The sequence below is a fragment of the Ascaphus truei genome, chromosome 6 (genome assembly GCF_040206685.1).
Source record: "Ascaphus truei isolate aAscTru1 chromosome 6, aAscTru1.hap1, whole genome shotgun sequence".
In the NCBI taxonomy this organism is placed as follows: Eukaryota; Metazoa; Chordata; class Amphibia; order Anura; family Ascaphidae; genus Ascaphus; species Ascaphus truei.
Window position 1 is genome coordinate 57,044,763 of NC_134488.1, and position 26,132 is coordinate 57,070,894.

Below are 26,132 nucleotides of genomic sequence, written 5' to 3' on the forward strand. Positions count from 1 at the left end.
GGTGGCATCACTAGAATCTTAAGGCAGGGCTCTTGCTCAAGGTCACACAACATTGTAATTATTTTCCCACTTCATAGATCAGTGCCTTACAGGCATGCTGTACCAGACCTTTCAAAATATAATGACCTATTCTACTAGGCAAATTTGGCATTTAACTGTTGCTAGGACAGACATTTTAGAGTAAAATAGAGTCTTGTTCTATATTGTCCAAAGCAGCTGTTCGAGCCATTTTCAGACGTAACATTTCTATTTAAGTCAATTGGAATTTACATCTGAAACCGTCCCGAAATTGCCAATTCGGATTATGAAGATAAGCTTTTGTAATGTTAATGAATGTATAAATGTACTTACTGTAGGGGCTTATACAGTTTTCCAGATTCAAAAATTTGAGAAACATCAATGCCAGAAACAGCTCCATATTTTTTGAAGAAGTTGCACATATTATAATAGAATGCATCAAATTCTGCCTCTCTGGCTGTCATTTAATTCCCCTTTTTTAGTATTTCATGAAAATAAGGCCATTTTCTTATGGTTTGTGAAATCAGAAAAGCTTCTCACATCTCTAATCAGTATTCATTGCTTGTTTACATTCCTGAGGAATCTGATGGTTCTCTTAAAGGCAGTGGAACCAATGGTGTTGGGAGTACCCTGCCATAGTTCCCTTCCCACTCTCTTGGTTGTGCATTGCACTAACAGTACGTACAGTGGTTGTGCTCAGACATAGGGCTTCAGGAGTTGGTAAATTGTCTAAGCCCAACTGGCGCAGCACAAAGAGGTTATGAGACCTGTTGGCCAGCAGGATCCTCACCCTCACTGTAACTGTTTAAAGTCAGTCACATACTGTAATCATCATTTGCATCAACCAGACTCAGATTCACTTGTGCTATATCATTATCATTCCCACTACCAAGTTGCCACTCGAACCCCAGCATGGAAATGGTGCATTTCTCTGCGTATTTACCATATTTATAGTATTTGAAGTAAAGAGTTTCAGAAAGAGCACTATTCTCACCAAAATGTCCAGTTTTTAAAGTGAATGTTTTGCATATGTTGAGGGCACTGACTTAGGAACATTTTCACAAGCATGAAAATGTTATATTTGACAGTTTTGCACATTACTAGTCCAAAAAAAAAAGAAGGTATTCCGGAGAATTTACGAGGCAACAATTATAATGATACAGTATGTTTAAAATTGTTTGCCTCCACTCACCCACCTTTTTTTTTTGCATTAAATAATTTACCAGGTCGAAGGAGGCATAAACCTTATTTAGTCATCTGCACCAGATGGAAGAAATTAGAGCAACAAGCTTGCTAAATATGATGCACCTCAGAGCACAAAATTGCGAGTTTGTTGATACATAGTCCCCACTGAGTCACAAATTGCATACTGTATGTACTGTACACTGAAGGGTTGTAGCAAACTAAAATTCAACATGAGATGTTGGAGAAATATACCAAATATCACAGACTGGAAAGCAATGTGATAGGGATTCTACAATCAGGCAGAAACCAGTGAAATGATTGATGACTTTCAGGGGGATTTGTACCAAAGTCTCCGGGCTGCAAAACTGAAGTAACAAAAAACTGCAACATATTTAACAAAGCAAATATTCCCATTGTATCCTAGGGGACAGTGGTCCATATTTACTAAGCAGTCTTCTGCCATAAGATACCTTCTGTTGCTGGATGACACCTTACAGCCCATTCCTTTGAGATGTCTTCCAGCATTGGAAGGGGACTTATGGCAGAAGACTGCTGAGTAAATATGAACAATTATTATCTATGCTTTTGTTACACATGTACAGTAACCATCCTCAGTGTTTCTGTGCACAGGGAAACCTTTGTGGGGGGTCCCATTTAGTAGAACAGACCCGCTGCAGGCAGCCACAGCTTTTACTGTCTCTGAAGGTGAAGCGTTCTGTTTTTCTTCCACAGCTTTGAGGACAGTAAGTCGGCTACATCTGTACTTCAACGCATTCCCCCTCTCTTTTACTTCCACTGCTTTAAAAACATCTCATACCTGAACATGGACAGCAACATGTTAACGCTTCTGTAAATGACATTTTCGATGATGATAAAGAAAAGCCCTCCACATTGCCTGCACTTCCACTAAGTAAATAGAAATATATTCTTGGAGAAAGTAGAAATATATCTATTTTTAATCATTTTTCATTTACATTTAGTAATGACATATGAAAACATTGGCTAGTACTGTATACTCACCCTATTTAATATATTCTAGATGATTTTCCCCTTCCCAGGAAAGATGTAATCTCTCGTAAAATGAATTGAGCTAAAATCTTAACTGACAAGGGGAAGATCGTGTCCCAACCTAATGAAAAAGTGGATTACATTTGACTGAAATTGTATGTTTTTCTTTTTTTAGCTCATATGGTGTGCTTGTGCAGTGTTTCATTTTCAGGCAATTTTTTTAAAGGGTGCTGCGTGCTTTAGCCACTACAAGGGCCTCAGTCATACCCAACAATCAAATATTTTATTGACCCTGAAACACCTGCAAATCCTTCTATACTAATTAACAAGCAGCACCTGCTGTGGAAAGAAACCTGTAAACTATCAGATGTTTGCTGTCAGAAATTTCCAAGTGGATAAAATTATGTGCTGTTAACCAGGCGAACTGAGGTTTAGGATCTGTGTGACCTTGGTCATTGTTACAGTTAACATTGTCTCAGGCATCCTGCATAACAATGCAAACTTGGTTTTCATTAGTTATTGCAGCAATGTTTAATGCAAATGGTATACGATTTAAAAAAAAAATAGCAATAAATATCCAGTAAATAAAGAACTAATGGTCTATGAAGTTGGGTGTTAAAGTTATGATAACTGAGGCATTTTCAACTCACATTTCATAGCATCAGTATATCATGTTACTTAATGCCTGTTTTGCTTAGTGTGTTAGCTTGCGATCTGGGATGTTTCCATAGGAGGTGGTGGTAAACAACATATGTTATTGAAAGTTCTAGTACTGTAGCTGTATTGGTGCTGGAGCAATGTGGGTAGATTGGTTGTGGGTAGAGGTGTGAGAATTTTTTTTGCGGATTTCAATCAGCTGTGGATCGGCCAGTTCCTTTGATCCCACGGATTTCAGCGGATTGATCTCAAAAAGGGCGATTCGCTTTTAGCGTATTTTCTATTATTACCAATAAATACACTGCATGGATTCCGCAACCCGTGGACTGATTTATAAAATCCAATCTGCGGATTCAGCAATCCGTTGGTGTAATCTTAAAAATCCGCCAACAGATTTCAATCTGCAAATTCGTCCGCAGGTTGTATCCAATGGCAGTTATTGATGAATCCTCACGGATTAAGAAACAGGCCAAATCCGTTTGTGGATTTTAAACCGCAAAACGGATTTTGGGGGGGAAATTTTCAAAAAAATACGGGAACGGGATTTGGGCGGATTTGCCCATCTCTAGTCTGTAATTCTTAAGGGTCAAACATTATAATTCTTCATAGAACTCACTGGTTTCTTCTTTATATAATTGTATACTCTAATGTATCAAATTGTAAGATAAATTAAATTGTGATACTCTCTGGTGTACTAAGATTATATTTTAAACAGTTCAGTGCTAAAAAGTAACACAACCCTTCATAAAGTATGCATCGTACGTATGAACACGTTACGCATATGACGCATAATTTGTTGTTTTAAATGAGCTTTGACACATTACATCAGGTTGAATACCTGATGGCAGATAATGTAGAAAATGCAGTGCTCGTGCTGCAGATATATGGTATGTTGGAGACGTAAATCCCCTTGCAGCATGTGTGCGGAGCGTCTCCCCAGTAGGCTCCTAAAACAGGGTGACCCCCAGAAGGGGGACACCTTGAAAGTAAAGAAAAAAATGCACACAATACTGACTAATTAAACTAAATCCACCAACCGCATAACACACGATATAAAATAATAAAAAAGAGACAGTGTTCAGGTCACGACAGGTCACTCTGCGCGTATACTGACAGGCTGAGACGGCGTTTGCAGGAAGCTCCGGCGGTGGTTAGATCTCTGCGGTGGCGTGGTCTGGATCCCCATACGTCCGCCGCGGCACCCGCTCTGGGCTTCAGTGTAAGTCTCCGTCTCCCCCTGTCAGCCTCAGGCAGCTGTTCAACTATATTTTAGTCTTATTCAGGATTTAATCATTCTGTTTACTGAACACTGTCTCTTTTTTATTATTTTTTTATTATTATTTTATATCGTGTGTTATGCGGTTGGTGGATTTAGTTTAATAAGTCAGTATTGATTAACTATATGGTTTGTGTTCAATGTAACCAATCCTAGATCTGTGACGCATATGTACTTAGGTGGGGTTGGATGCCCTCGGTTACTTTTTATTAATAAATATCTTACTATTTTTAATCTCTGGTGCGCACTGTGTGCATTTTTTTCTTTTTTTTTTTTTTCTTTTGAATACCTGATGGATGCAAATTAAAATCAGAATTATGTGTATTTTATATAACTAGAATTAGTCAATATAATTTATTAGTGTAATACTAATAAAGGAGGGAGAGGAAGTTCAGACGAGCCAACGAGTATTCTAAGACTTGCCTTAAACTTGCCTTAAACTAGCCAGGTACATGCTGGGTACATGCTGGGTACATGCTGGGTACATGCTGGGTACATCTGCAGAGGCTAATGGCCCATTGGATTAACACAGCAGGGGTCCCTGGCAGTCCCATTCAGTTTGAATGGGACTGCCAGGGACCCCGCTGTTAATCCGATGGGCCATTAGTCTCTGCAGAAATGTCTCTGAAATGTTGCAGCATGTACCTAGCATGTATCTTGGTCTTTTTGGTAATTGCCACTGATTTGTTTTAGAATAACCATCGGCACTACAGTACATAGGTGGTATGATACCTTTTATTGGACCATCAAGTATGTTATAAGATTTCAAACCTCTCAGGGTCCTTTATCGGATATGGCAGAAATACAAATACTGTATATAATATTTTGTTTCTGTAAGAGGGAAATCTAGTGTGCACCTCACACCAGGCTACCAGTTTCTACCTTATCTAATTTCCCACTTCCCTTCATCATCCATTGCAACCAGATATTCCTCTTACAGACACTGTATATAATATTGTGTCTGTATTTCTGCCATACCCGATGAACGACCCTGAGAGGTTCGTAATCTTGTAACATCAACTACTTGTTGGTCCAATAAAATGTATAATATCACCTACTCCCTCTCTCTTCTTTGTTACTACATGGAAGAAAGGACCAACACGGTTACCCACCCTTCTTGGCCTAGTGTAATATAATTTATAATAGCCATACTGTAAGAAAAAATAAATTTTGGTAACCGATATAATGAAACATCCATGCTGTTTCAAATACCTTTTTTCGGTTTATACATAGTAACTTAATTCTGCTTTTTAGTATTTACTGTACACCGAATTAAACTTGGCAGATTAAAACACATTCTTGTTTAGCGTATTTTTAGTATATACCATTTACATCTGCACCGTCCATTTTTGTGCACAAAAAAAAATGAGAACAATATGTTTTTCTGCTGATGACGCAGATTCAGAAATTGCAGGTTAGTACGTAGGCACACACAAGCACAATTTAAAATAAGGTTCCCGTGGGACAATTTTGTTCCAGCAGAAGCTGTTTGCTATCTGTTTTTTTTATTGCTCAATATGGTTTATGGGGGTTATGTATCCAGGCAAAACTAGTTCAATCCTGGGAAAAAACAAACTACACCAGATGTACTGTACTGTATCAAAGAAAAATCAAATTGATTTCAATGGGATTTGTTTCTTTGATACGTGGTGCATATTTCTTGCCTCAGGATTGCAGCTGTTTTGATTCATATGGGATGGTGAATCAATGAGGATTTATCAAAGTCTCTCAGGTGCAAAAATACTACCGTATTTCAGATTGCAAGAAGACAATCTAGCAGCTAGTTTGTTCACTCTGCTATAATTGCTGCTTGGAATATCAGAGGTTGTGGGTTTTGACGCTGTTGGACCTGACACCACTACCACCTTCATCATAAAATGCCTTAGGCTTGTCAATATACAGTAGGTCTCATTGAAATCTATTTAGGAAGTGTGGGGTGTGTCATTAAATATACACGCCTCCCAGGTTTGTAAGGCTGCGCTTATAGTGCCGCAACGACGACACGAAGTCGCGGCAAAACAAATGTATATAGTAGAAGCGATGGCGCAACAGCGCTACAGTTTGGTCGCGATTTGATTTTTCCAGCAACCGCAGCGTGATGTCACCATTGCCGTTGTGTCGCTGTTGCTGGCGATAGAACTCTAAGCGTAGCCTTAGGTGTGCTACTTTTTGCACACAGGTGTCTCCATGTTAGAATATGTGGAGGGACGTTGGAGGGTATATATATTGTGCTTGAGACTCCAGTAAAATACAGTAGGTTTCTGTCTCTCCCCTCTACTCCAGCAAAAGCCATATTTAAAAATCCGTAATCCGTTGGCGGATTTTCAGTGAGAAAAAAATAAAAACGAATCTGTCTTTTTGAGTCTAAGCCACAGCTAAAACTAACTTGCATATCCGAATTTCTTGGAAATTTTCACCCATCTCTACACATGAACTTGCACATTGACTTTTAATGCTTGGCTATGAGTGGGGACGTTTAGGCAATGGCGACGAGACGCAATGTGATGTCTGATGGCCACCCTGCAGCATGACCCAATAGGAGAGGAGGGGTGCCTCCGCGCTGGCCTGGAAGTGGGAGTAGGTGCACAGACCCCTCGCACAACCCACGCGCTGTCACCGTATAGGCCCACCGCTCAGCGTGGATCAGATATGCAGATATACAGTACATGCTGTCACCCACCGCCCCTTCAGCTTCCGTCCTCCGGCACATATTCCCCTGGGCCTGTCAGCCCCATCAGCGAGCAACAGCTGAGCAATATGCTTCGGTCAGAGGCCAGCAGTATGTGTGTAAGTGGGTGTGTGTGTGTGTATGTGTTCATTTGTGTAAGTGGGAGAGTGTGTGTGTATGTGTAAGTCATTTTGTGTATTTTTGTGTATGTCAGTTTGAATGGCACTGGCAATGATCCCCGCTGTGTTAATCCGATGGGCCATTAGTTTGTCTGCAGAAATGACACAGCATTGCTGGGAGATTGCCCAAGATTTTCCAAGGCAAGTGTTTGGATACTCGTAGTTGCATCTGTATGTGTGTAAGTGGGACAATGAGTGTGTGCGTATGTGTGTAACTGGGAGTGTGTGTGTGTGTGTGTGTGTGTGTGTGTGTGTGTGTGTGTGTGTGTGTGTGTGTGTGTGTGTGTGTGTGTGTGTGTGTGTGTGTGTGTGTGTGTGTGTGTGTGTGTGTAAGTGGGAGAGTGTGTGTATGAAAGTGGGAGAGTGTGTCTATGAAAGTGGGAGAGTGAGTGTGTATGTGTATAAGTGGGAGAGTGAGTGTGTATGTGTGAAAGTGGGAGTGTGGGTGTGTGTAAATGGGAGTGTGTGTGTGTGTGTTTAAGTGGGAGTGTGTGTGTATGTGTCTAAGTGGGAGAGTTTGTACAGATGCAGCGGCCGTTATTCGAACATTTACCGAATTGGTTTTCGAGATTTCTCCGAGATTCTTTCAACATTTGCCGCAGACTAATGGCCCATCGGATTAATACAGCAGGGGTCCCTGTTGTGTTAATCCTACCGGGTCTGCCTATCTGCAAGAGACGCACAGTAGGAGATAGGCTGAATCAATCACTCTAACTGCGTACATCTCACAGGGTATCGCGGGGTTTTATTTAATGTTAGACATTACAGTAATGTAGCAGTGAGTCTCTGGAGCTGGACCGCATTGATTTCAGGTCCGGGGATCCCCTGCTTCCCGAGATACAGGCCCCATTATGGGGTGCCGGTATCTCCTATGCATGGAAATGTCACGTGACCATCACATGACGCGGGACATTTACATGCATAGGCGATACCGGCACCCCATAACGGGGCCTGTATCTCGGGAAGCAGATATGGATAATAGATTATTTTCCCATTATTAATTACACAACATTAGCCAGCCAGCATAAATAAAGTAAATAAAAAACATTCTACTAACCCCTGCCAATGTTAATGGTGTCCTCGTCAGCATACTGCAGGTCCATGTCCTCCGTTTCCAGAAAGCATACACAATAAATACCCCTAGCCCCTTCATCACCTTAGCGGTTAATAACCGCATTAGTAATTAAGGGGCTAACCCACCCTGTCCCACTACCCACCCTGCCCCACTACCCACCTTGGAAGCCTAACCACCCACCCCGAACCCACTATACCCACCCTGTACCCATTGATTGTTATAGTAGTACTTCATACCCATATAATATGGGCATGATAAGCTACTATAGCAGTCAATGGTCACTAATACAAAAGCCTGAATGTCCAAAATACACAATAATAAAACCTATACAACAAACACCTAAACCCCCAAACTGTAAAATTAAATGCAATAGGCAATCAATTACCTAAATAAAACCGCAAGCCACCCAATCAATTAAAGAAATAAAACCACTAGCCAATCAATTAAATAAATCACACCACTAGCCCAAAAAATAAATGTAATAGCTAAAAGAACTAACCAACACAACAATTAATTAATACAACCACTAGACAACACCAGTTTAAACCAGTAGCCAACAAAATACATAATTAAATAAAAATGCAAAACAATCTGAAAAAAATAACAAAATTGAAGCCATCACAATTCAAAAAATGTAATCTAAACAATAAAAATATATAGAAAATATAACAGTCAATAGAAGAAATGCATTTGCCAAAAAATGCTTTGGCTATTAATGTATTCATCTGTACCCTAAACAGGCACAGATTAATACATTAGCAGTCAATGGGCAATGAAAAACATAAAAAAAGAAAAATCCAATGAAAAAACCTGTAAAAATAAAAGTACATACAGTCAATATTTCTCTTACCTTTAGAAGCGTTGGCCCCCGAATCCCGGGGAATCAATAAGCTCTCGTCCGGTGACGACATGAAACACAATCCAACGCCATCCACGGTGAAGATCCTGGTCAGGTAACAAAATTCTTCTTTCTTTCATCTTCCATCCTCTTCTTCTTTCTTCATTTGTGACTATTTCTTACATTTCTTTATCTTCTGTCTTTATCTTCTGTCTTCATCTGTCAATCCAATAACCCCATGTTAAATCCACGATGTTCCTATGTGCCTTCTTACCTTGATACTTCTCCCTCCAATTTCTTTCAAAGGAATTATTTGAGACTTTGATGAATAACCCTCCATATCTTATAAACATTAAAGATGGGTATTAGAAACTTCAAAAAGTGGACATTTACATTTCTTGTGATTTATTGTATAAACACAATGTTACAAATCATTCATTATTGTAATACAAATGTAAAAAATAAGAATATGCTATAAAGAACACACAAATACCTACTGTCTAATGAAAATACTTCCTAAAAGGGGGTCTATTTAGAGTATATTAATCCAAACACATAAATCAAAAGAGGAAAAAAAAAAAGGCAAAAAGCAAAATATAGTGTAGTATATTATTGAAATAATATAAAAATGAAAAAATGTATTGTTAGTACTAGTTTGTACTTGTGACTTTGAAATCAAACCTTTTTGGTGGCTCTCCGAAGACTTTTTCTTGTGCCACGTTGTGACCTCTCATATAAGAAAGAGGAACATATGCTACTCTGTATATATCAACTTGTATTTTTATTGAAATAGAGCTTTGTCACTCACATTACAATCTTTAAAACACTACACACAGTTCAGAAAATATGAGATGTTACTCCTAACCTCCTCTTCAGTTAGTCTCCACAGTGCAAGAGGGAAAATACAGACACCACCTACTGGCACAGAGTCAGAAATAGAAACATATTATTCCTCACCACTCTTACAGTAGATATGTACAAAATACAACCTTGTCACAGGCTGAATACAGGGCTTATTCTTTGCTCTAAACGTCACCTCATTTTTAGAATGCATTTGTTTTCGTAATTAACTTGTCATTTTGTACATACCTAAGAGTGCCGAGGAATAATATTTTTCTATTTAAAAAAAAAAAAGAGGCTGTAATTTGCATAATATCTGCACTAGGGGGTGTCTCTAGAGTCTAACTCAACCTCCCCCACGCCGACCAAACTTCCACTGATGTCATGTCTAGAATTTGTAAGGTGTCCCCATTGTTAGAAGGAAAGCCTCTTCCCCTTGTCCACTGAAGTCTCCCAACTTTCATGAGGAAGCAGCACCAGCCTCTCTGCCTCAAACATTTGAATGTTTTTAAAGATCGTTTGTAATGTGAGTGACAAAGCTGTTGAAAAAGGGGATATACTGTATACAGAGTTGCACTGTGTGTATATTTTCCTCTTTCCTTTGTGAATGATGACAACGTGGGACAAAAAAAAACTGATAGGCGAGCCACCAAGGAGGATTGATTTCAAAGCATTTCATTTTTATATTATTTCACCAATAAACGAGACTATATTCTGCTTTTTGTCTTTTTTTCTTCTCATTCCCCCTTTTTTTCCTATGCACTCTTTGGACTTTTGTGTTTGAACTCTCCATATCTGAATCGATTTGCGCCAGCAGCATGCAGTACACATGAAGCTTGCTATTCTTACATTTGGCGCAGACGTCTTAGGAGCAGGCGTTAATTCTTCCTAAAACCTGGTAGATTTATTTGATGCAGAGAGAGAAAAAACGCACCAGTAATTGTTGCACATGTTGATGTCTCATTATACTATTGCATTCCCCTAACTCTTAATATAATAACTAAGGATGGGCATTATCACTGGTGTGTTGGTATTGGTAAAATATTTTCATGATTTGGATTTGTTCTTGGGTCAAAAACATTTTGTTTTTGTTTTGCCAAAACATAATGGGGGCTATGCACTAAGCTCAATGGCTTTGCGTTCTGATTTGGCCAAAAAGCAGGTTCGTTAAAAAGTGAGGCCGGGAACGCGATGCACTAAGGCCTTGAGGCCATTTTTTAACATACCTGCTCAAAATAGATCAAAACAGCCACAGTGTACGAGTTGCTTTTTTTCCCCCTGCTAGCGTTCTGAACCTTTCCGTTCGCTAGCTGATAGAAAAAAAAGCCGCATGTAACATTTGCATGGAGATTTGCTATCTCCATGCAAGACTGTTACAGGCGATCGTACACTAAATAAATACATTTTAATAATAGTGTACATGAGCAGGGGGTCTCCCGAGCTGAACCGCATTGGTTTCAGGTCCGAGGACCCGCTACTTCAGGAGTTACAGGCCCCGTTATGGGGTGCCGGTATCCCCTGCAGTTTAAAGCTCCCGCGTCACGTGACCGGGTTATTTACATTCTGCAGGGGATACCGGCACCCCATAAAGGGGCCTGTATCTCCTGAAGTAGGGGGTCCTCGGACCTGAAACCAATGCGGTTCAGCTCAGGAGACCCCCTGCACATCTACACTAGTATTAAAACATACATAACAATAAACAATAATTCATTACCGTAGCGACTATCCGCTATGGTAATGAAGAAGCATTAATGTATTTTAAATAATAGTGTGCGGGAGCAGGGGGTCCCCTGAGCTGAACCGCATAGATTTCTGCCTCAGAGACCCCCTGCTTCCCGAGTTACAGGCCCCGGTATGGGGCATCGGGTGCCAGTGCCGCCACCATCTTTATAGCATCCAAGACGCGACGTGGGCTCTATAAAGATGGCGTCTGCACTGGCACCGATGCCCCAAACCAGGGCCTGTAACTCGGGAAGCAGGGGGTCTCTGAGGCAGAAATCAATGCGGTTCAGCTCAGGGGACCCCCTGCTCACGTACACTATTAATAAAAATACATTAATGCAGCTTCATTACCTTAGCGGATAGCTTCAATGAGAGGGTTTAGAGATGGTTTTTACCTAGCATTGTCACTTGCATATACTATATAATACACACAGCAACGGCTTCAATGAGAGGGTTTAGAGATGGTTAAGGCACATTAGCATGGTTATTGGGGACAATTGCCCCAAATAAACAACACACATCCCCCCCGGCCCCTAACACATACAGTACTGTAATGGGCAAAATTACTATTATCCACATATGGATAACAATGCATTTGCCCATTTTAAATACATATAAATTACAATAAATACAGTCAAAACATTTAACACTTATGTTTTACAGGCACCCACGATGAAGGCCATCTTCAGCCTCATCTTCATTCTGCCCATGCCCCTACGGTGCTGCAAAACATGCACAACAATTACAATAGCCAATGTAATGTCCCCTAATCCCTTAATCACCATAGCGGTTATTAACCGCTACAGTCATTAAAGGGTTAACCCACCCTCACCCACCACTCGGGAGGCCTACATACCATCCAACTCTAACCCCCCACCCTGTGAGGCCTAACCACCCTCACCCACTACCCACAAGGGAGGCCTACCCACATACCCTTGGGGCCAATACACCCCCCCCCCCCCAACACATATAGTACAATAATGTGCAAAATAACTATTATCAAGATATGGATAATAGATTATTTGCCCATTCTGAAACACATAAAACATCCACAAATCAAAACATGAATTTTTAATCTTAAAACCACCACATTGCATGTTAAAATAAATCCAGCAGCCATTGCAAATATAAAAAAAACAAACTGCAGCTACACAAATGTCTATGAAATGTCATACAATTGCATTGAGTGTGTACATGATGCAATTAATCTGTGCATCATATAGCACTATGCAAAATATATGTAACAATAACATACACTATGAACAATGTCCCCTAACCACCAATGCCATCCTGGAAATCAATTAGAAACTAACCAACATCAATACAATTAGCATCAATCAATTAATCCATTTCCTCAAACAATTAAAATACAATACAAATCAATTATACAATTCCCTATTCAATTGCTAAAGCCAAACCATTGCCAAAATAATTCTAATTTAAAGTAACCACCATCATTCTAATCTTACTACCATAAAGAAGCCATTAGCTAAATACAAATTACATTATTCACAACAATGACAAAATAAAGATGCTAAATACATTATCCATACATGAAAAGAACCTAAACATGAGCCAAACAATCAATTATTATCCCTGTATGTCTATCCATACAGATAGATAAACATAACATACAGGGGCAATAATACAGCATAAAATACAATGCATTTACATACAAAATTCACATACAATACACCCATTCAGTGTCCGTGAATGTATTATATGCATAGATACATTAACGGGCATTAAATGGGAGTGAAAAAATAAAAGACATGAATGAAAAATCATAAAAACCTGTCAAAGTTAAAATAATAAACTTTTCTTTTGTTTACTCACCATTAGATGTCCACTCTCCGAAATCCAAGCGACCCGGAAGCACAGGAACCAATCCACAGGTAAGCCATAAAATAAAAAACCATAACAAATCCACGTCTGTGTCTTCTTTCTTCTTTGGGGTCTTCTTCCATCTTCTTACATCTTCTTCCGGCTTCTTACGCCACGCCCTTCTTCTCTTCTTAGGAGGGGAGATGTTCTTCCGGTTCGCTTGGATTTCGGAGAGTGGACATCTAATGGTGAGTAAACAAAAGAAACGTTTATTATTTTTACTTTTACAGGTTTTTATGATTTTTCATTAATTTATTTTATTTTTTCACTCCCATTTAATGCCCGTTAATGTATCTATGTATATAATACATTCACGGACACTGAATGGGTGTATTGTATGTGAATTTTGTATGTAAATGCATTGTATTTTATGCTGTATTATTGCCCCTGTATGTTATGTTTATCTATCTGTATGGATAGACATACAGGGATAATAATTGATTGTTCGGCTCATGTTTAGGTTCTTTTCATGTATGGATAATGTATTTAGCATCTTTATTTTGTCATTGTTGTGAATAATGTAATTTGTATTTAGCTAAAGGCTTCTTTATGGTAGTAAGATTAGAATGATGGTGGTTACTTTAAATTAGAATTGTTTTGGCAATGGTTTGGCTTTAGCAATTGAATAGGAAATTGTATAATTGATTTGTATTGTATTTTAATTGTTTGAGGAAATGGATTAATTGATTGATGCTAATTGTATTGATGTTGGTTAGTTTCTAATTGATTTTCAGGATGGCATTGGTGGTTAGTGGACATTGTTCATAGTGTATTTTATTGTTACATATATTTTGCATAGTGTTACATGATGCACAGATTATTTACATCATGTACACACTCAATGCAATTGTATGACATTTCATAGACATTTGTGTAGCTGCAGTTTGTTTTTTTTTATATTTGCAATGGCTGCTGGATTTATTTTAACATGCAATGTGGTGGTTTTAAGATTAAAAATTCATGTTTTGATTTGTGGATGTTTTATGTGTTTCATAATGGGCAAATAATATATTATCCATATCTGGATAATAGTTATTTTGCACATTATTGTACTGTAGGTGTTGGGGGGGGTCCGGTTTATTTATTTTACATTCAGGGTTGGTTCCTTGGTTCTGCGTGAGACCTCTGGAGACCACCTGCGGTCTCCTCGGGTATCTCACGGGTATCAGGCTGGTGGTTCCACGGGTGACACCTGTGGGGATGAAGCGGTGGTCCCACATCTGTGGGGGCACTGCGGACCCGTAGTCTGCGGGGAAGAACCGGTGGTCCCACATCCATGGGGACACCGTCGACCCGTAGGTGTGGGGATGAAGCGGTGGTCCCACATCCGTGGGGGCACCGCGGACCCATAGTGAGCACTCGTGAGTTCCCCAGACCCCCGTGAGAACCACCTGAGGCTCCGCAGACACCTGTGGGTCTGACCCGGGGCTCCCAGACATCCGCGGGTCTACCGTGGGGACACAATTGTGGCCCACGGTGCCCCAAGGAGACCACCTGGGGGCCATGGTGCTTGGCAAGACCCACCAACAGGCCTCCAGAACCTGTGTGAAACAAGTTGCTGGTACCCTGTAGGTCTGTCAAGTGACCCGCCAGCCCACCGGGAACTCGCGTGGGGCTGGGGTATGAACCCTGTATGTAGAAGAATAAATCATGTATTCATGGGGGGGCGCATGGAGTGGGTTATGTATTTAATAAATAGAATGATGTTTATTGTGGGGCTGTGTATTTTTTTTATTGTGGGTACTGGGGGTGGGGGAAGGGGGTATTGGCCCCAAGGGTATGTGGGTAGGCTCCCCGGCTGGGTAGTGCGTGAGGGTGGTTAGGCCTCACGGGGTGGAGGGTTAGTGTGGGAGGGTATGTATGCCTCCCGAGTGGTGGGTGAGGGTGGGTTAACCCCTTAATGACTGTAGCGGTTAATAACCGCTATGGTGATTAAGGGGTTAGGGGACATTACATTGGCTATTGTAATTGTTGTGCATGTTTTGCAGCACCGTAGGGGCATGGGCAGAATGAAGATGAGGATGAAGATGAGGCCTTCATCGTGGGTGCCTGTTAAAGATAAGTGTAATATGTTTTGACTGTATTTATTGAATGTTATATGTATTTAAAATGGCCAAATGCATTATTATCCATATTTGGATAATAGTAATTTTGGACATTACTGTATAGTATGTGTTAGGGGGGTGTATTTAGTTATAATTGTTGTTTCTTATTTTTGGAGGTGCAACATTGGAACCGTAGGCCCGCGTGGGGACCCCGGGACGGCCGCGGGTACCCCCAGACTCCCGCGGGGACCCCCGCTCTCCCACGGGGACCCCCACTTGGTGAGCCGGGGACCCCCGTGGGGTCAGCCGGGGACACCTGCGCAACCCCCGAGCTCTGTCGGGACCCCCGCGGGGTCAGCCGGGGACACCCGCCGGCCTGCTGTATGGGTTTTGCGCATGCAAAAATAGAAAGCAAGAATTTTTTCTAAGTCCAGATTTCTTTTCGTCTACTCTGACCTGACGTGTTCTAATCAAGGCAACTTTCGCGTTTGCTAAGGTTGCGTTGCTTAGTGCATCCCGCTTAAGGGCAGAATTTCACGCAAACAGGGTTGCGATCGAGCAAAGTTGGACTTAGAAAAAATCCCTGAAAAAAGTTATTTTTAGAGCGCAAAGTGCCTGTTTGCGTTGCTTAGTGCATCGGGTTGAGCCAAAAATCACGGTTGGAGAGCACTTTGCGGTCTAAAAGTGACTTAATGGAACTTAGTGCATAGCCCCCAATTTATTTTGGTTTTATTGTTTTCTCTTTTATGAAATTTGTTTCAAAATCAGAACTTTTGTGACTATCTTAAATAAATTGATATATATATATATATATATACTGTATATTTTTTTTATATATATATATATATATATATATACAGTATATATATATATATATATATATATATATATATATATATATATATATATATATATATATATATACACACATACACATACACACACACACACGTACATCTTTATTTATATAGCTCCATTCAGCTACATAGCCCTTTACAATACACGTGACACAATATTATAACAGAATAGGAATAAAACCTTCAGAAAAAATAAAAATATGAAAAGAAGAACCTGCCCTGAAGAGCTTACAATCTAAGTTATATATATATAAATATGTATGATGTTGGGGGAGAGAGTGTTGGACTGGGGGAGAGGAGAGTTATATGGAAGGAGCTATGGAGGGAAGAGAGGGACATGAGGAAACAAGAAAGAGACATGGAAACAGAAAGGTTACTTAGGGGGTAGAAAGTGGTGGTGGGGGGGGGATTAGAAACTGACATTGGGGAAGAGAGCCCCCTACCTCCTCCAGTGTAGCTGTAGGGTCTTAAGGGTGAACTGAACTCAAAGGTTTCCTGTGTGCTGTGGGCCCTGACACTACAGAGGAGGTATAGCATCATACACAGGAATTCTCAGAATGGGATGTAGTAAACCAAGCAGTCCTCACAGCTGCACCAGAAGAGGGAGGGACCTACATAGTATGATTTTGGGGGGACAGTATTTGAAGGGGAGGGCACTTCCTCTAACCCCCGACCTCCAATCCTCACCCAAGCCAACTGCTGCGGTTGGCCAGGAGTTGAAGGTGGGACCCTAATCCAAATTGGAGGAATAAATGTGTTTTGGTTAGTTTCTGTCCTGGACTTGTATTCTAGACATGAACTTGAGGCCTGGATTAAAGCAAACCACAAGTGTTTCATACATATGTGGTTCAGGAAATCCCCCAGGTTTCATAAATGTTCCCATCCTTAATAATAATTCATCATAATACTCACTGACTCAACTGGAATATTATTGGAGCAACTCATCGAGGTACATTCAGCAGCGCTTCACAGCACTAATACATGTGACATACAGTAATAATATAACACATAATGGGAATAAACACTTCAGACATGACAGTAACAATAGGAAAAGGAGTCCCTGCCCCGAAGATCTTACAATCTACATAGTAATTAGGGAGATTTTACAGAGACAGTAGGAGAGTGTTATGGTAAATTCATCTGCAAGGGATCAAGGTTAGTGTATCTGAGATTAATAGCATCCGCCAGCAGAGCTACCCATATGCTTTGTTAAAGAGATGTGATTTTTAGATAGGTCTTAAAAGTGGAGAGAGAGGCTGCCAGTCTGATATTGAGGGGAAGGACATTCCAGAGGTGTGGGGCAGTGAGTGAGACAGGTCTTAGGGGAGAGAGGTCTCTAAATACAAAAGGGGTAGACAGAAGACATCCTGGAGTAGAACGCAAGAGTCAGGCAAATGTATAGAGAGAAACTAGGGTTGAGATGTAAGGAGGGACAGAAGAGTGTATAGCTCTAAAAAGGAGGAGGATAATTTTGTAAGTGATTCAGAGTTTATTTGGAAGCCAGGAGAGGAATTTCAGTAGGAGAGAAGCTTAGACAGAGGAGAGAGTAACGGGATTCTGGCAGCATCGTTAAGTATTGTACGAGAGATAGGTGAGAGGCATGAAGGCCAGACAATAGATGGTTACAATAGTTGAGACGGGAGAGAATGAGGACCTGCATTAGAGTTTTAACATCAGAGGGACAGAGGAAAGGTCGTATCTTTGCAATGTTACAGAGGTAAAAAAAGACAGGTTTAGCTACATTGTGAATGTGAGAGGAGAATGTGATGGAGGTGTAGAGTGTGAACCAAAGCAGCATACTTGTGATACTGGGTGCAGGATAGTATTGCCAAAAGTAATGTAGAATGGAGCAGTAGGGCCAGGCTTGGGAGGAAGTATTAGGAGCTCCATCTTTGACACTTTAAATTTGGGTCGACGAAGGGTCATTCAAGTTGATATAACACAAAAACATTCGGAAACTTTGATCTATACAGCAGGTGTAAGATCAGGGGTTCAAAGGTAAATGTGTGTGTCATAAGCATAGAGGTGATAAGGTCACCTAGAGAGTGTGTAAAGAGAAAGGAGAAGAGGTTCCAGGACAAAGCCCTGGTGTATGCCCACAGAGAGATCGATAGAGGAGGAGGAGGAGCTAGCAATTGAGACACAACGTATGATTGGAGAGGTATGAGGAAATTCAGGATAGAGCTCTGTTACAGACACCAAGAGTATGGAGGATGGGAAGGAGAAGAGGGTGGTCCACAGTATCAAAGGCTGCAGAGAGGTTGAGTAATATAAGCAAAGTGTAATAACTTTTGTCTTTTGCAGCACGGAGATCATTAGTTATTTTGATGAGGGCTGTTTCAGTGGAGTGAGTAGTGTGGAAGCCAGATTGTAGGGAGTCTAGGAGAGAGTAGGTAGTGAGAAAATGCAGCAAGAGAGAGAACACAAGGCATTAAATGAGTTTAGAGGCAAAAGGCAGAAGCGAAACAGGGCAATAATTAGCGAGACAGGTAGGGTCAAGCTTGCTGTTTTTGCGTAAAGGTATAACTGTTGCGTGCTTGAAGGAGAATGGAAATCCATGGTATCCAAAACACCCGCAGATTCAGCCATTACTGACAGGAAAAGGCAGAGAATGGTGCTTGAAGGAGTCAGGAAAGGTGCAAGAGAAGGAGGAGTTGAAAATGTGTGTGAATGTGGGGATTAAAGTAGGAGCAAGAGGTTTTTCAGAGGTGGGAGGGAATGGGGTCACTAGGGCAAGTGGTAGATGGAGAAGAGTAGATCAGCAGCAACACATCCTCCTCTGTGACAGGGGAAATTGAATAAAGGAAGGCAGGAGGAGAGTTGGAAGAGGTGTATAATGTAAGGAGGATGCAGAGGTGATGTATTGTAGAATGGAATCCCCCTTTAGCTTGAAATAGTCAGCAAATTCCTGAGCTGAAAAAGAGGAAGAAAGACAGGTAACAGGTGGAGGTCTGAGTAGAGTTAAAGACAGAGAAGAGTCTGTGTGGGATAGACTTCTGAATATGTTTGGTTAGCCTGAGAGAGGGCAAAGTTGAAACAGGATAGGATAAATTTGTAGTGAAGAAAGTCTGTGAGAGTATGAGAATTCCTCCAGAGCCATTCAGAGGAGCGAGTCCAGGAGCAGAGCATGTGTGTGTAACAGTTTAGCCAGGGTTTAGAAGTGCAAGAGTTGGAGAGAAAAAGAGGGGCATGTAGATCGAGAGGATGGGGCAGAGTTGTAGTTCCTAACCAGGTTGTCTGAGTCTGTAGCGTGGCTGAGAGAGGAAAGGGAGGAGCTCAAAGTTGAGTCATGAGCCAGGACGTTAATGAAACACAGGTTTCTGCAGAAATGAGGGGTAGATGGTGGTGGCGAAGGGGAGAAGTGAGAGAGAGAGAAAATGAGATAATATGATGGTCAGAGAGAGAAAAGGGGAACATAGAGAAGTCAGAGAGTGAAAAGTGTTTAGAAAACCAGGTCCAGGCAGTGGCCGTCCTTGTGGGTGATGCCGGCATTCCATTGATGAAAGCCAAAAGAAAAAGGTTAGAGAGAGGAAATGGGATGCCCAAGGGAGAGAGGGCTCAACAATATGGCAGTTGAAGTCCCCAAGGAAAAGAACATGGGAGTCTGAGGATAGAAAGAAGAAGAGTGAAGATTCAAAGTGAAAGAACAACTGAAGGGGGATGAGTAGTGGTAGGTGGGCGATAGCTGATCGCCACATAGAAAGGGAGAGGAGAAAAAAGCTGAACAGTGTGAGCCTCAAAGGAAAGAGAGGGAGGCATAGGAAAGGTTCAGTAATGGCAGATTGAGGAGAGAAGGAACTCCACACCTCCACAACTGCCATTAGGGCAAGGAGCTTGGGAGAAAGAAAGGCCACACTAAGAGAGGCAGCTTGTAATGCAGAGTAAGACTGAGTGAGCCATGTCTCAGTTATAGCAAAGAGGTGCAGAGAGTGAGAAAAAAAGAAGTAATTTACAGAGATACATTTTTTAGAAATGGAGTGTGCATTTCAATGGGCACAGGAGAAAAGGAGAGAGGTGGGATGGGTATGAGGTCAGAGGGGTTTAATTCACAAGGAGAAGAAGTTGCATGTGAGAGACGAGGATGAGAGCATGTAGAAATAAGACAGGGGCTCGGATTGGGAGAGTTATCCCCAGAAGCAAGGAGGCGAAGCAAGGAAAGAAAGTGGACGTGCAAAGGATTTGTAGAGGTGTGTTTTAGACCAGGGGATATAGCTCAGTGGAGCCAAAGGGCACAGATAGGAAAGCAGTTCATGTGAACTGAGAAGTGGAGAATGAAGGAGAGATTGGGAAATATGAATGGAGTTAGCGAGATAAAGCTTTTAGAAAGAAAAGTGTACTTTGGAAAGAAGTGAGGTTAGAGTGAATATAAATAGCAGAGGCAGCAAGTTCAGTGTTGAGTAGCCTGAGGGGTGTGCACTGAAAATGGAGTTACAGTAGGATAAGAGCAATGTACAAAATGTCAGAAATTCAAAATATGAATGGGGGTGCAGCAGAGTGATGAGCGCTATGTCTTGAGTCTGGGATAGAAAATGTCCTCCATTCCAGCGTAGTTAAACTTCAGAATTCTGGACCAGTAGGTGTAACGTTGTCCACTTCTTGTTTTAATGCATAATCCCTCAACAAAATATGAATATTATAACTTTCCTAATATGCAGTAACATTGCGGTCTTAAGTGAATCAATTGTGTATAGAGGCCTGAAACTGACGTTTGCAGTTATTGGTTTGAATCTGGGAGTGTGAAATGTCTAGAAATAAACACATCTATAAATAAAACCTTTGGAGCCTTGCAAAGAAAGAGACTGGGTATGATATAGAGAATAACGAGAGTCCAAACCTGTTACTCACCTTTATTGCGTACGACCCATAATAATTATGTTGTCGCTAGTTCCACAACAGGATGTAACAACAGCCATGTCTCCTTCTATAATAGAAATACCAATTATCATGCAGGCACTGCTCCCTTTCATTTATAGCCTCTTGTTATCTGGAACTAATTGGCATTTTCTCACCATTCTGCTCCCACAGTAATTACATTGAAAGCATTACTGAAATCTCATCTTTCTGCAAACCCTGTTTAATCCAAGACTTTTTTTGTACAGCAAATTACTCTCCTTTTCTTAAATGATCACTTTGTGTGACCACAAATGCTGGACTGTACTGCATCTTTTATGATGTCACTTTGACACATACTTTTAACCTGAATGATGGGTGGCCTCGTTTTGATTACATGCACCTTTTTTTATTCTGTTGGGAAGATAAATACATGACTTAATTACTTAGCGGTTCACACTAAAAGGACTGTAACATATTTCCCTGGATCTCTATGTAATCTATAAAAAAAAAGTATAGTGTTACAGACAGCACTCCCCAAAAAATGATTCAAGTATATAATTCTCGTGCATGGGTAAAGCAGGAGGGACCCTTAACCCTCCCAAAACTATAAAGCAACAGAGGTAAAGTCCCAGCACTCAATGTGAATAACACGAAAAACACTGGAATATGCCAAAATATATAAATTGTATAGAAATTAAATACACAATATAGGACATACAATAGAAAGGATGCTATCACTATCCTAGGAAAAATCTATGCATACCCAAGGCAAAAAGAGCTGTGATGGGAAGGGAGGGAGGTGGGGGGGAGGGAGGGAAAAACAATGGGAAACACAAGAAGAAATAAGGTAGTGAGAATAAACTGCCTAACGGACAAAGACGGAGTAAATGTGATGAAGCGAAAGGAGGGCAACATTTCGGGAAGAGCGCCCCACAGATCCTTAGAAAAGGAATATGGTTGTTAATTTATTTTGCCCTCTTGATCATTGCTTACCATTTTTTATGACCCAGTGGATCTCTATATATGACTCTTAGGAGCTATGACATACGTTGCAGGGGCATTGCTTTTGGCATGTTTAAAGACCATTTTTTGCTTTTTTTTTGCGCTCGGTTGTCGCGGGTTTTTTAACCAATGTTCCATATAGTTCCATACAGTTTGTATTGATGCCCTCCCATTTTACATCCCAGCGATCTAATGTGGCAGATTATTCGACACACCCGGACGCAAGGTAACCGCTGCTTCACCTCTCTTCCATATTACCTGTGTGTCGAATACTCTGCTAAACTCTTTGGTGAAGCGGGCTATATCGCATGTGAGGTCCAGCCTTTGTACCCAGATGTGTGAAGCCCACGCGAAGGTGTCATCAAACAGCAGGGAGATGATATAGGCCACCTTAGATCGCTAGGGCGAAAAATAGGAGGGCATCAATTCAATCTGTATGGAACGGTATGGAACATTGGTTAAGAAACTCGCGACAACCGAGAGAGGCACAGCATGGAGAGAGTGAGAGACACAGCATGGGGAGAGTGTGAGAGACACAGCATGGGGAGAGAGTGAGAGACACAGCATGGGGAGAGAGAGAGAGACACACAGCATGGGGAGAGAGAGAGACAGCATGGTGGAGAGAGAGAGAAAATATGGGGAGAGAGAGACACGGCATGGGGAGAGAGAGACAAACACAGCATGGCGAGAGAGAGAGAAACAGCATGGGGAGAGAGAGAGAAACAGCATGGGGGAGAGAGAGAGAGACAGCATGGGGGAGAGAGAGAGACACACAGCATGGGGGGAGAGAGGCACAGCATTGGGGAGAGAGAGTCACAACATGGGGAGAGAGAGAGGCACAACATGGGGAGAGAGAGAAGCACAACATGGGGAAAGAGAGACACAACATCGGGAGAGAGACAGCATGGGGAGAGAGAAACACACAGCAAGGGGAGAGAGAGACACACAGAATGGGGAGGGAGAGACATACAGAATGGGGAGGGAGAGAGACAGAATGAAAAGGGAGAGAGACAGAATGGGGAGAGAGACACACAGAATGGGGAGAGAGACAGACACACAGAATGGGGAGAGAGACAGACACACAAAATGGGGAGAGAGACAGACACACAGAATGGGGAGAGAGACAGAAAGAGGGAATGGGGAGAGAGATAGACACAGGACTGAGGAGATAGGCACAGAGAATGGGGGGAGAGAGAGACACACACAGAGAATGGGGGAGAGAGAGACAGACACAGCATGGGAGAGAGACAGACAGCATAGGGGGAGAGAGACACAGCATGGGGGAGATAGAAACAGTATGGGGAGAGAGACAAACAGCATGGGGGACAGAGAGACACAGCATGGAGAGAGAGACACAGCATGGGGAGAGAGACACAGCATGGGGAGAGAGAGAGAGACCACATGGGGGAGAGAGAGATAGCATGGGGGAGAGAGAGACACACAGCATGGGTGAGAGAGAGACAGCATGGGGGAGAGAGAGAGAGACAGCATGGAAGGAGAGAGAGAGAGACTTCATGGGGAGAGACAGAGAAACAGCATGGGGAGAGAGAGACACACAGCATGGTGAGAGAGGGAGAGAGACACAGCATGGGGGGGGGAAACACAGCATGGAGAGTGAGAGTCACAACATGGGGAGAGAGACAACATCGGGAGAGATAGAGAGACAGCATTGGGAAAGAGAGACACACAGCAAGGGGAGAGAGAGAGAGAGACAGCATGGGGAGGGAGAGAGAAACAGCATGGGGAGAGAGAGACAGACAGCATGGGGGAGAGAGAGAGACAGCATGGGGGAGAGAGAGAGAGACAGCATGGGGGAGAGAGAGAGACACACAGCATGGGGGGAGAGAGGCACAGCATTGGGGAGAGAGAGTCACAACATGGGGAGAGAGAGAGGCACAACATGGGGAGAGAGAGAAGCACAACATGGGGAAAGAGAGACACAACATCGGGAGAGAGACAGCATGGGGAGAGAGAAACACACAGCAAGGGGAGAGAGAGACACACAGAATGGGGAGGGAGAGACATACAGAATGGGGAGGGAGAGAGACAGAATGAAAAGGGAGAGAGACAGAATGGGGAGAGAGACACACAGAATGGGGAGAGAGACAGACACACAGAATGGGGAGAGAGACAGACACACAAAATGGGGAGAGAGACAGACACACAGAATGGGGAGAGAGACAGAAAGAGGGAATGGGGAGAGAGATAGACACAGGACTGAGGAGATAGGCACAGAGAATGGGGGGAGAGAGAGACACACACAGAGAATGGGGGAGAGAGAGACAGACGCAGCATGGGAGAGAGACAGACAGCATAGGGGGAGAGAGACACAGCATGGGGGAGATAGAAACAGTATGGGGAGAGAGACAAACAGCATGGGGGACAGAGAGACACAGCATGGAGAGAGAGACACAGCATGGGGAGAGAGACACAGCATGGGGAGAGCGAGAGAGACCACATGGGGGAGAGAGAGATAGCATGGGGGAGAGAGAGACACACAGCATGGGTGAGAGAGAGACAGCATGGGGGAGAGAGAGAGAGACAGCATGGAAGGAGAGAGAGAGACTTCATGGGGAGAGACAGAGAAACAGCATGGGGAGAGAGAGACACACAGCATGGTGAGAGAGGGAGAGAGACACAGCATGGGGGGGGAAACACAGCATGGAGAGTGAGAGTCACAACATGGGGAGAGAGACAACATCGGGAGAGATAGAGAGACAGCATTGGGAGAGAGAGACACACAGCAAGGGGAGAGAGAGAGAGAGAGACAGCATGGGGAGGGAGAGAGAGACAGAATAGTGAGAGAGACAGACACATAATGGGGAGACAGACACAGAGTGAGGAGAGAGACAGATGCAGATTGAGGAGAGAGACAGACACAAAATGAGGAGGAGACAGACACACGGAATGGGGAAGGAGACAGACATGCCGAATGGGGAGAGAGATAGACACACGGAATGGGGAGAGAGACACACAGAGAATGGGGGAGAGAGCGAGACAGAGAATGAGGGAGAGAGAGACACACACAGAGAATGGGGGAGAGAGACAGAGAATGGGGAGGGAGAGAGACACAGAGAATGGGGGAGAGAGACACAGAGAATGGGGGGTGAGAGAGAGACACCGAGAATGGGGGAGAGAGACACAGATAATGGGGGAGAGAGACAAAGACAGAGAATGGGGGAGAGAGGGAGATAGACATAGAGAATGGGGGAGAGAGAGACAGAGAATGGGGGAGGAGAGACACAGAGAATGGGGGAAGGGGATAGAGATACAGACTGGGGAGAGAGACAAAATAGGAAAGGGTGGAACAAGAATGGAGGGATGGGGGAATGAGAATGGAGGGATGGGTGGAACGAGAATGGATGGTGAGAATGGACAGATGGGGGAGGGAGGGAGAATGGGAGAGAGAGAAGGGGGGGACAGAGAGACATAAAGGAGAAGTGGCGCAGTTGGTGATGTCATTTGTTTTATAAATATATATTTTTAATGTGTCCCGGGTTTTACTTTTGTAAATCTGGTCACCCTAGTTATTATGCTTGCTAATTAACAAGTCCATTGAAGTGTCGAAGCCTCAATCGCGTACATCTGCTACCACTACTTCTGTTGCCACTCCTACAGAAACAACAACACCTGGCCCTTCACGAGCATAGAGTCCTCTGTCCTTGCCACCTTGCAGGTGGAACAAGCAGCCTGGGATATGACACAGAAAGGATTAGAATACTCTTTGAAAAAGCGCTATTTTAGCGTGAAACACGTCAGAGGTACATCCTTGCGCCACAATGCTGTACACTCACAACAAATAATATTTTTAGTTAATTTGCCTAGCCCCAGATTATTTGTTCCTGGACCGGCTGAGCTTCGCACCCCCCACGTGGATTTTTGCCTGTTTGACATAAAAGGCCCACCGCCAGAGAGAAGGCCGCACATTAAATATCTCTCAATCTATCTCTCTCTCAATCTCTCTCTCAATCTATCTATTTCTCAATCTATCTCTCTCTCAATCTATCTCTCTCTCAATCTATCTCTCTCTCAATCTATCTCTCTC